Consider the following 12,056-nt stretch of genomic DNA (forward strand, 5'->3'; position numbering starts at 1 on the left):
CTCACAAAGTGATAACCCCCCTCCCCAATCTCTTGCCCCTCTGACATCATATATATCTGTTACAATTCCATTGACTATTCCTTATGCTGTACTCCATATCCCGTGACTATATATATATTAAATTATAGTTGAAATACAATATTATTCAGCTTCAGCTTCAGGTGTACAGTGCAGTGGTCAGGTAGGTTGGATAATACTTTTTATACATAGTTGGATTTGGTTTGCTAGTATATTTGCATCCATATTCATAAGGGATGTTGGTCTGTAGTTTTTGTACTGTGACGTTTTTCTCTGGTTTTGGTATCAATAATACTGCCCTCAGAATAAGTTGAGAAGTATTTAAAATTCTTGGTTTTATATTTTTCGCCAGCAACCTTGCTAAATTTTATAATTAAGTCAAACAAATTACAAATAGGTACTTTTGGATTTTCTTCTTTTCCTGTCACTTATGAATAATGACTGTTTTGTTTCTTCCTTCATAATCTTTAAACTCCCCCACCCCTTCTCTTACTGCACTGACTAGGACCTCAAGTATAATGTTAATTTGAAGTACTGACAGAGGGAATCAGTTCACCATTGAGAATGGTGTTTGCTTTGGGTTTTGGTAGGTAGCCTTTTTCAGACTTAATAAATTCCTTCTATTTCTAGCTTGCAAATAGTTTTGTTTTTGTTTTTTTGTTGTTTTTGGTCATGAATAGATGCTGACTATTATCAAATGCTTTTTTTATAATTGCTGATATAATCTGATGCTTTTTCTCCTCCAATTTATTAATGGGGTAAATTATACCAATTTTTAAAATACTAAATCATAGTAGGCCCCTGTTCCACTACCATACTCTTGCTATATGAGCTTTTTATGCATTGCAGAATTCCATTTGCTAATACATTGCCAAGGATTTTAAAAAGTCTGTATTCATGTATAAGATTGGCTATAATCTTTTTCAAATTGTTCTTGTGTTTTGGTATTAAGGTTATGTTAACTATAAATTTGAGTTATTAGTGTTGACCTCTTTTTAGTCTCTGGAAGAGTTTTTGCTGATTTAAAATTATTTTTTCCACTGTAAAAATCTTTGGTGAAACCAGAGTTTCTACCATGGATTGGACTTTTAATTGATTACAGGAACATTCTCCTCCCTTCCTTCCTTCCTTCCTTCCTTCCTTCCTTCCTTCCTTCCTTCCTTCCTTCCTTCCCCATTTTTTTCTTTCTCCTTTTGTGTCAGCTTTGGTAAATTATATATTCTAAGAGTTTGTCCATTTCATCTAAAATTTCAAAGTTAACTGGCATAAAGTTTGTCTAATTAATTCTGTGTTTATGTCCCCCTTTCATTGCTAACATTGGTTATTTGTACCTCATTTCTTCAGTCTCATCACAAAATTTTATTAGTTTTACTTGTCTTTTAAAACACCAGTTTTATGTTTGTTGATTCTTATTTTTGCATGTTTGCTTTCTATTTCACCAATTTCAGCTCTTATCTTTATTATTTCCTCCATTTTACTTTTTTTGATATTCCCTTTTGCTGTTCTAACTCCCTAAAATGAATGATAGCTCATTAATTTTCAGTTTTTCTTTGTTTTGAAATGTTATTTATGACTCTGAATTTCCCTCTAAGTACCCTTTTGTCTGCATGAAGTAAGTTTTGAGATGCTTTATACACTATCATCTGTTAAAAATATATTTTGATTTTCATTACACTTTTTTTTACCCAGTGGTTTGCTCAAAAATATTTTTCTTAATGTCCTAATATATAGCATTTGTACAACTATATTTTTGCTATTTATTTCTGCCTTAAAAACTCTATGGTCCGAGAATGTGGTTTAGTCCTTTGGGTTTGTTTGTAACATGCTTTATGTCTTTGTGCATGGTCAGTTTTTATAAATGTACCATTAGTGCTTGAAAATAATGTGTAATCTGCATTTTTGGGGAGCAGAGTTTAATGTATGTCAAATTGGTTAATGTTGTTCCAATGTCATTTGTTAATGTTCCAGTCTCACATATCCTCATGTATTTTGTATTTGCTTATTCTATCATTCTTTTGGAGAGTGGGTTAAAATCTTCCGCCATATATGTAGATTTCTTTTTCTTAGTACTCTGAATTTTCACTTTATATATTTTGAAGCTACATTTTAATATGCATATGTTATTTTGAAGTTATGTTGTATATTGTATATATATATACGTATATATGTATATACACACGCACATTTAAAATTATTATATATTCCTGGAAGCTTTTATCAATTTGGAGTGACTTTCTTGAGTTATAGTTCTGCTTTTGTAGGGTTTTATTGGGGGATATTATATATCTATATCTATATCTATATCTATATCTATATCTATATCTATATCTATATCTATATCTATATCTATATATCTATATATCTATATATCTATATCTATATCTATATCTATATCTATATCTATATCTAATCTATCTATCTATCTATCAACTTTTTTCAGTAGTTCTGAGTTATGATTATCTTCATACTTCCTGGTGGCTTCAACATGAAAACCATATATCTGTATTCTTGGATCCACATTGAACCCTTGAATCTACATTGCTGACGTGCCAAGCTTAAAGATGTGACTAATGTCATTATAATACTTTCAAGTGAATTTTAGTAAATATTCATAAAAATATCATACAGAGAAATGCTGGATATATAGTAAAAATCATTGTCAAACTTAAGTGCCATGAACTTGGAATTTTAAAATCTTTTTCAGAATTGTCAATACTTCATATGTTTCAAGTAGGCTCTCTGAAATTTTGGGGAATATTGATTCTCACCAAATGAAAGCCAGCAAGTCACTTATTCTTTCAAAAACTTAGTAGGCTACATTCTTCCCTCTTACACAATTTTATGGTACCAAATAAAATCTCTCAAATGTAAATACAGTCCACTTTCAGTTAGTGGCCGTTGAAATGATTAGGTAATCTACCGAGCTGGGTCCCAGTTGTGGCTCTGCTTTGCAATGCATGGAGACTTGCTGAGGAAGAATACAGCTGCGGGGAGCCATTGCCTGGTGCACTGTAAATGATTTGGAAGGAGAGAGTCATGCATTTGAGAACTATTTGAGAAAAATTTTATGGTACCCTATGGATCTCTTTAAATCCAACTAGAGCACTATGGACTAGCCACTGAAAATGACCGCACTGGAGACTCTTACGGGGCATTATGGTAGTAATATTAGTTTTAAAGTCTTTGCCAATTAGTGGGGAAAAATCCAGAACTGATATAGATTTACAAACATGTATATATATGTGTGTATAACAGTGAATGAGAAAGAGAGAAAGAGGAAGGGAGAGGCTCTACTTTTGTGCCAATAATTTCTATAAAGTTTGTGGGTGCATATAAGTATTTTATCTTGTTGGTACTAGATAATAGCTAAAAGTTTGAGCCAAATAGATTCTCAAGAGCTTCTATAATGGTATTACAATAAGCTTTAAAAATGTGGACTCATGTTGAAGAACAGCTTTTACCGAATATCTGTCTTGCGAAGGCGTAGAACAATTTTGTCAGAATTATATTTTCCCATTTCACTTTAACTAGCAGCTGTTATTTGGGTGTTTAAACCTATGAAAATTAAGAAACTATACACATGAGGTAATCAAACAATTAATTTTCTGTAAGCACCAACAACATTTCTGAACCAAACTGGCCAATGTTTAAGAGATGAAAAAGAAAATAAGTTATAAACACAGATAAACCCACACACATTTAGTAAACAGAGAAAATAAATTCTAAACACATGGAAAGAGAAAATAAGCTATAAACACACATAGATAAACAGAAAGCATACTGGCACGTACATAATAAGCACCCCATAACTGTAGTTGCTGTTATATTACTAAGATGTTACCTCTTAGAGTTATGACGTACTTATCATATTAGACCTACCTAGGAGGTAGCTGGGTGACCTGGGTGTCTGGCAATAACACTGCTAGTCACAGGTTTGATTTGGGGGAGAAAAGGTTTTTATACAGAACAAACAGGACGTAAATTGTTCTTTCTATAAAAAGCAGTCATCTGGGCAAGTGGCTTCTTGGTATTTTGATTCTAAGTTTGCAAATCAGTTCTCTCACAGGAGTTCCTTTCATCTTTATTGATATCCTTTGGTTGATCTTTGTTTTCACTGACCATAAGTTCTGTGGGAATGTCTCTTGTAATACTTGCAATGCTAGTGTAATGCTTCATATCTTCCTCATTTTTCAAAGGGGCAGTTAAATTTTCACTCCTCGCTGGGATATGTTATGATTCCCCCAAACTAGAAGTAACTCTGATTTCTACTAGTTACCACTCTTTCTAGGTAGTTGTGATTCTTTTAATCTAGACATCATGGATATTTAAGATAAGCCACCATTTTTGTACTAATAAGAAAGAAAAAGCTCTGCCTATTTAACTATTTTACAATGCTTTCTCATCCTTTAGAATTTTTGTTTTGTACCTACTAAGAGAGGCTTTTAAGAATTATTTAAATAAAGCTTTTGTTGAACGCATATCCCCCTCATAAGGAAAGTATAAATCAAAGAAATTGGTTAAGAAATTCTTTTCCATATTCAGAATCTGGTTTTTCTTGAATCATTCTTCAACTCAATGCTGTTGATGTCAGTATTTTCCCAAACAATAACATACTATGGTTATCAAGAATATTGTGACGTAACACTTAATAAAAGACCGCTTCACTATTGTTCTTGAGATCTTGTAGGTTGGCCGATTTTGCACATTTGATTAAAGCTGGCTGTTTATTGACCTTACCGTAAGATATCAACATAAGGTTTCTAGACAACCCTCAGGGCTCATATTCCTTCATCAAATGTTCTTTAAATAGTTTGTTGACCAAAATATTGATGGGTTAAAATGTTACAGTCTGTCATGAGGAAAGTGCCCCAGTTTGTATGTATGCAATCAATGACTACTAGATCGCAGCCGCTACCAGGCCGCTGGTAATTGTCAGATGGCATCGATTTTAACAAAGATCCTGATGTCAGAGGTGTTAAAATATTGTGAACCTTAAAATAGAAGAAATAAAACACTATTCTCTTCCTTTATATTTCCTTAGAGTTCAACTAAAATTTCACTTCTATGAACCTTTTGTTGTTCTCTATGATTTTGTTAGTACGTCGCTATGTTTTTCTGAAAACGCATAGCACTTGAATTGAAAGGACGGAATAATAATTTTGCATGAAAATAATCAATGTACATGGTTACAAAAACCTACTGTCATAAAAGAAAACTGTAGTCCCCTGACCTACTACCTTCACTATGTCAGTCCCGACTGTGGGAACAACTAACGAACCATTTCTGGTCTTGGTTCTTAGACCTGTGGCTATCCGTCTAGGGCTAAATCATATGCTTACACCGATTCCTTTCTCACTTCTCTTCTCTTCTCTTCTTTATTTAACAACTGTAAACAGACACTGTGGTAGAAGAGAAATTAGCTTACTGATTTAGCCTTCTTTTTCCCTTTTCCACATATAATTATATTAAATTTCTAAGCTCTTTTATTGGTTACCTTTGTAATGCCCACCACTATTTCTTATTCTATTCACTACAGTTTCTCTTGGCCCCTTACTTTATAAGGTTGGTATATTTTAACTTTTGACTTCTCACTATCTCTCCTTATATAATTATACTACCCCAATTTTGACAACTATATAGTGGAGAATGTTGATAACATTTTATATTTAGTATTTTGATTAATTAAATCTTTCATTTTGTCTATTGGTTGAGCCCAAAAGTTGAAAAAATCAGTAAATTGGGATGTGTTGCAAATAAGTCATTTTTTTTTGTTGTTGTTAAATAATAGATTTTCTTTCAACTGGATTCTTTAGTTCCAGCATTTGCTCAGAATTATTCCATATTTTATTTTTGTTCATATTTAGATCAGGACTTTTTGTAGAGCTTTTTTCAATTAATTTTATTTCTTCTTACTGGGAGAAAATATGTGGGCCTTCCTCTTTATATCTTTAATTTCCATTTTTTTTAAACTTGTTCTCTTTACTTTTTGGAATCTATTTCATTCTTCTTTTTGAAGACCACTGAATTCATATTCATATTTGGACTTGTGGCTTCAATTTTGAACTATAACTTCCTTTTCTCGTTTGTGCTGTTCTGGGTTTTGTTTTATTTTCTGCAGCTTCAGAATCATATTATGTCTCATGTTGACTCCATTCCCACCTTCCTCCTAGCTATTTCTTTTCGCGAACCTCTGTATTCCAGCTGCTATCTGGACTGGTCATTCTCAAGTCTGCAGAGCAATCAGCTAGGCTGCAGTCATGCTTTCCTGAATCCATGTTTTCCTTTTTCTTGGTTTACTCATTTTGCTGGAATTTCTTGTTAATGTAGTTCTGAGAAAGAGATTCATAAGATATAAATTTCCTAAGTCACTGTGTTATTGAAGATATATTTGTTTTGCTCTAATACTTGCTTGACTGGCTAATAGAATTTTAAACTGTAGATAATTTTCCATCAGGAATTACTGGATTGTCCTCTAGCATTCAGTGTTTTGGTATGAAACTCTTATTTCCATTGTTTCTCATTTCTTTAGTGATTTTTCCCCCTTGGGAGAATTTTTCTATCTTCTCTTCTTTTTTGCACTTCTCAATTTCTTAATGATATGTTTGGAAATGAATTGGATTTTTCCCTATTCCTCCTCCTTGGAAATTGGTAGACTTCTATTTTTTCCAGTTTAAAGACTTATGTCTCTTATTAGCTCTGGGAAATTTTCTCATTATTTCACTGATCATTTTTTCTTTATTCTCTTTTTTTGGAAGTACTATTGGTTGGACATGGCTCTCTTGACCTTTTTTTTTTAAAGCATCTTTTCTCAGTTGGTCCCCCCACCCCGCCCCCCGGCCTTTGGGAGGAATTAATTATGCAAATGTGCTTTCTAAACTTTCCATTGAAAATTTTTTTATAACTATGCATTTAATTTTCCAAAGCTCTTTCTTCCTCTGATTATTCCTTTGTTAGAACAATCTTTGAATTTATGGATTCAAAGTCTTCTGAAATGTCTCTGAAGATACCACTAACATTTGTTAAAGATATTTTTTCTTCTCTGATTTATCTTTATGTTCCTTGTGACAGGTTTTCTTTTTTCTCATAAAATTTTCCATTATATTGAAGACTTTCTTCAAGTTTTAGTTAATATCTCCATTCAGCCAGGCTGTTAGTGAAGAAATAGGAAGACTGTGAATTCTGTGCATATCGGCAGTGTTTGCCTGAACCTTCATTTCAGGCACTTAGTCAGGAGCTGCCATTTATGCTGAAGGTCTATCCTCCTAAATGTCTGAAAGTGTAAGGTCTTTACCATGTTGGTGCTATGTATATACTTAAAGCCCCAATTCTCCTCCAACAACAGTCTACATTTTACTCCTTAACATATAGGAGTATATAGGACAATTTTTTATTGTCTTTGGCTATTTGACATCTTTGAATATTTTGCTTATGTTTGGGGAATTCACCACTTTATAAATCAGTGGCTTCTCAAGTTTCCTGGCTGCTTGCATGTAGACTGTGAACCAGGCTTTACGAATTAGAGGCATTCATGCCAGGTTTTAGATCAGAAATGTGGGATATGAAAGAGCAGATGTGCTCACAGGAACTCAAAGGTAATAGGCGTTGAGGTTTCAGTCATAACATGCAGTGTCTTGGGCAGGGCTGTCTTTTCTAGACCAATCTACGTGGAATTTTGGGTGTTGTTTTCAGCTGTTGCTTTATTAGTCAAGTTCTCTAGTCCTTGCTGAGGTAACCCCAAATCTTTAGTGAATTCCTTTGTACTTAAACTAGCTAGAGTTATTTTCAGTTGTTTGTAAACCACTTGCCTGACTGTTACAGGGAGCTGGGTTTGGCTGCTGTGAATTGTCTGTAAGTCAGATATTACATACAGAGAGCAAAACGTCCTCTTCTTTCAGCTGCACCGCACACCGCCCTTCTGCCCTTTACCATTCAGAACATCTCCAAAGGTTTGCCAGGTAAATTTGTTTTCTCATTGATGACAGTTCCTTCCCCAAATATTCTAAGTAGTTACTTCCTTAATTCTATTTCATTAGTCTTTGCTTCATCTTTCAGAAATTTCTTTAAATCTCTCTTTTGCTGCTGGTTCCCTCTCATTCTCTCTGTTCTAATGGATTGATATGATTTATTTTAATTCTCAGTGCATCTCAGAAGGAAGAGAAGATCCATTTATTCATTCAGTTTGCCATGTTGAATATGAAGAGTCATGGCACTTTATTCATATTGGTATTGTAGTACTATGCAATGTAAAAGTCATGAAATAATGTTACTTCTTAAAGTAAATTATGATTAAGTAAATTATTAATTTGTGTATTTCTAGCACCCTGTGTGGTAACTTACATTTTACTAAATACTCAGTTAATATTTAAATGAATTGATTTATGTACCTAGTTTTAAATTACTTTGTAGGTAAGATGCCTATTCTGACCCAACTTTCTTGCTTTATGGCACCCAAATTTATGAATCATAGTTTATCCCTCTGCATTTTTAAGCAGTTAATTTGTGACAAGGTCACACAATTAGAGTCATATCAGGAATTAAAGTACTTGAAACTATGTTTTCAAAGAGACAAATGCTTATGACAGGATGGTGGGAAAAATATATATTTTTTTAATTTCAAAAATAATTTAGGTCTTTAACAAGCACTTGATGGGAAAAACAAAACCAATTTCTATCCTAAGTGAAGAAATAAAAGTAAACATACTTAAAATAACATGGTTACTAGAGATAGACCAGGCTATATTTATTTTGTTAAATTTTCCACACTTGAAGAAATAGTGTTTTTCATTTATATTTAAACAAAATGCTTAAATGTTGCTATGTAAGTGAAAGACAGATGGCTATTTCTCCAGCAGAAAGGAAAAGCAAAAATTAGTGGCAGATGGAGCTTATTGAGTTTATTGGTCAAGGCAACAGAACTGTCAGAATTGCTTTTCTTACAAACCTTTCTACAAACCTAGAGACCTTTTGTTATCATTGGAGCAAGTTGTAAATAATTTCCTTCTTGCCTAATCACTCATTCAAACACTGAGACTATTCTGTTTTATATTTAAGTAGAATTTGATACATAAAAATAACACAAAGAATTCTCTCTGATAGAAATTAAACAGTCTGGTTTTCTTCTGAAAACCCACAGTATAATTCAGTAGAATATAGATTTTGATTTTCCTATTGTTTAAAGTTTATAGTAATAACGAAAGAGTTAGTGATATGTTGAATGTGATTTGAAGAGTTAGTGATACCGTGTTTGGTGTGTTATGCAAATGAAATTATTGCCTGCACATCCAGGTATCATGGATGCATCATTTAGATCAGACTGTGGATGAGTCTTTGTATATTTCATAAAGATTTCTTTAAATATTTCAAATAAGACACATTTCTTCTTTTAACTGTCAGCATAGAATGACTACATTCCAGGGGAATGTAAGGCAGTATTATCTCAAATTCCTCAAGGCTTGGTGTGCATCAATTCAGGGAGCTATACTTGTGGAGGGTTGCCTGAGGAATGAGCACTCCATTTGTTTATCTACATCAGGAATTCTTAATCTGGGAGTTTTGGATAAATTTCAGAGAGTTTGTCAATCCCCTGAAATAATAGCCCTAATTTTGGGTGTATGTGCCTCTTCCTGGCAGTTGGTACATTGCTCTCCCCAAATTCTCAACAAGGTCCATATCCAAAAATGGTTAAAAATCACAATTTTGAAATTCTGTCTGGTGTTAAGCCAGATTCCCAAAGAGCTGTATATGGATGATATTAGAAAGCCTCTTTTAAAGATTGCTTTTATTCAATTTTGTCTTGGTGTGATGCCACCAGCCTATTTTGAAGAATATTTTAAGAAAGAGTCATATTTGCCATTCATTCATTCATTCAGTTAATATATATGGAGTATCTATTATGTAACAGGCAGGCTAATATGTGTGAAGGATATAATGATGAAAAGGAAATAGTCAAAAAATCCCTGGGTCTGGTGTAGTTTACATTCCAGTGGAGAGAATTAGACAATAAGCAAGAAAATTAACAAATCATATTCACGTTAGTGTACAGTAATAAGCAGAAAAAAATTAAGCAGAAGAGCAGATATGACATGTTGGGGTCGGGCAGGTGTTGAAATTTTAAATAGGCTGGATAGGGAAAGCTCCTCTGAGAAAGTGACTTGAGCAAAAGGGAGAGCAGTGGTTGATGAGGTCAGAGAGGCCTGGAACAGAGATCCAGGACCTTGTAGTTCTGCAGAGGCCTTGGACTTTTAGTCCGAGTGAAAACGGGAGTACTGCCGTGTTTTGGGAATGTGAGACAAGATCACTTGTCTGTATGTTATCCAGATAACACTGTGTGTTATCAAGATCACTCTCGTTGTTGCATTGGGAATAGACTGAATTAGGGTCGCAGTAGGGAGATCAGTTAGGAGGCTCTTCTGATCTTCCATGGAAGAGATAATGGTGGCTTAGAATGGGGTATTGGCAAAGCAGGGGTTGAGAAGTTATTGTATTTTGAAATTCCCATGAAACTCTACTACTCTTAGGATGTTCATGAGAATGGTACCTGTTATCTTATAGAGTTAGTAAGGCAAAGTTTCTTTCTGTTCTTAGTGTTAAGATTATTTGTACATTTCCCTTAAGGAGTTGGTTTTAAGTACTCTGAATTTATAATTGGATAATTTCACCATGAGAAAGCTTAAAGCAAATTAATAGCTCATCCTTAGGAAGTGAATTCAAATTAATGGCATTTTGAATATTAGACCATTTTGGTCACCTTACCATTACTTTCCACTTCACATGATTTTTTTTTTCCCCTCACAGTTTAAAATTTTCTGTCATGTTTTTTCTGTATTATTTCTGTTTTTGTAAACCTCCTTATGTTCTTTTCTGGTACAAGTCAGGGTGCATATAAATATTTCTCTCTTTGAAGCTATGGGAAGTACCACCTTTCACATTCTCCTCAAGGTTGCATCTATGCCCTTTTCATACTTGTGGTTGTGTTTTTGTTATACAGAACAAAACCTGAATGCAAGATTTCAAACCATAAAAATAGTTTGTGTTTTTCATGGAGCATTAAATAAAAGAATGGTTGTCTTATGTAAGGAAAAACAACTGATCTATTTTGTCACTTAGCTAAGTGGATAATCATTTGAGTTAAAAGTGAGTCAAATCAATTGTTGGATTAAATGAGTAGTCACTAGTCAGTTCATTTGAAACACTTAGTCTACGAATATGTTGTATCTATGACACATCTTGATTATGAAACTTGCCCTTGGGTTTATTTCATGAGAAAATTTTGTATCAGAAACAGGTAACATAAAAAGCTAGAAGAAATTTGTACACATTTCATATGATTAGATACTGAGGATTCCAAACTAAACCAATTTTTAAAAATCCTAAAGAAACATTGCGATGTCAGTATTAAAGAACCCAAATTCTGCTGAAAAACTGATAGTCTCAAAAACAAATTTACCAGACTACACAATGTTTATACACACCCATTTTCTTCCCAAGAGTTATTAAGTTGTGAAATAAACAAACACGTTTTTCTGTTTGCTGATCACGTGCTACCAATTCTCAGATGAGACATATTTTGTACTTAATATTTTATAACATTCTTTGTCGTAAAGATGTGACTTCTATTTTCAAATAAAATCACCCAGAATTATGGGCAGTTCTGAAAGGGATGGGAGAGATCATCCATCAGTCTGACTTGTAGATGAGGAACCTGAGGTCTAGAATGTTGATGTCCCAAGGCATACAGTGATTAGTAAAAAAGTCTAGATTGGCACCCCGACTCCTGACACCTAATTCAGGGTCTTTTTTTTTTTTTTTTTAGCCTCAGATGAACTTGCATGTAGTGAACCTAATCCCCAATTTGAGATAATAAAAACGCTTGGACTATAAAAAGCCTTTAGTGTTTCATTATAAACCTAAGCCCAAATATATTAAAATAATAGTAGCATTCTAATTCATGACATATTGGTACAAATAATCTTGTTCATGATGTGTTTCGAATTGAATAGAATTCATGGGAAAGCTTGTCTCCAAAATCACCCTATCGT

General features: G+C 33.5%; 1 protein-coding gene across 15 annotated transcripts in view; it reads left to right on the plus strand.

Annotated features, from left to right (window-relative positions):
* The window catches only part of LEPR (leptin receptor), an 80,344-nt gene that overhangs the window by 7,169 nt on the left and 61,119 nt on the right, over positions 1-12,056 (plus strand). The window contains exon 4 of one of the 15 annotated variants that reach the window (XM_074334871.1): positions 7,837-7,973. The exons of 13 other annotated variants lie outside the window; for them this stretch is intronic. The gene's annotated coding sequence lies outside the window, so the exon portion shown is untranslated. Of the gene's footprint in view, positions 1-7,836; positions 7,974-12,056 lie in introns of those variants that run through there. One more of the 15 variants, XM_074334874.1, reaches the window with a different exon arrangement.

This window comes from Rhinolophus sinicus, linkage group LG06 (assembly GCF_036562045.2).
Source record: "Rhinolophus sinicus isolate RSC01 linkage group LG06, ASM3656204v1, whole genome shotgun sequence".
In the NCBI taxonomy this organism is placed as follows: Eukaryota; Metazoa; Chordata; class Mammalia; order Chiroptera; family Rhinolophidae; genus Rhinolophus; species Rhinolophus sinicus.